Genomic DNA, 708 nt, shown 5'->3' on the forward strand with positions numbered 1-708 from the left:
CAAGAAATAAGAAAAATCTGCTCACTTCATCTGCGCTGACTGCCTGGCGGCTGCTCATTCATTGACCCGGTGCGCGGCTGGTCATATTTCAAAAAATGTTGGCGCTACAATTGTAAGCCGAACTCGGCATTTGTATGTTTGGTTGTAAGCAGGTATGTAAGTCCTGCTAGCGAGGAGAAAAAACCTAAGTTGTTAACAACAATAGCAAGAATAACAGATGGGCATTACTACAATTGCGGCACGTCTGAATGGCAAATGGGCGCACGAAACACAAAACAGTCAGCGGCACACGAGGCGCTGATGGAAGGCAGATAGTGGAGGAATGTGGTGAGGCAGAGAGACCAACTAACTTATTATAGCCGTTTGGAAGATTGAATGAATGAGCAAGTTGTTGTTACTTTCGTACTGGCTGTTGCTTCATATTACACTTGTTTTTGTTGTTGTTGTTGTTTCTACGTATTGCTGCACCTGCTGTCGGTTTGGTAATGGCGGCAGGTAAACGGAAGTGAGAAATGTCCACAACGAATGTTGAATGAAGATTTATGGTAGCAGTAAGCTAAAAAAAAAGGACGAAGAGAAGGGCAGCAAAAAAAAGAAATATAAAAACAAATAGAAACTACAATATGGACGCGAAATGTTTTGTGTGTTTCGTATCGAAATACGAGTATAATAAAAAAATTGCATACATACATACATATGAACGTAGTA

This window comes from Rhagoletis pomonella, unplaced genomic scaffold (genome assembly GCF_013731165.1).
Source record: "Rhagoletis pomonella isolate Grant_MI unplaced genomic scaffold, Rhpom_1.0 Rhpom_scaffold_00001, whole genome shotgun sequence".
In the NCBI taxonomy this organism is placed as follows: domain Eukaryota; kingdom Metazoa; phylum Arthropoda; class Insecta; order Diptera; family Tephritidae; genus Rhagoletis; species Rhagoletis pomonella.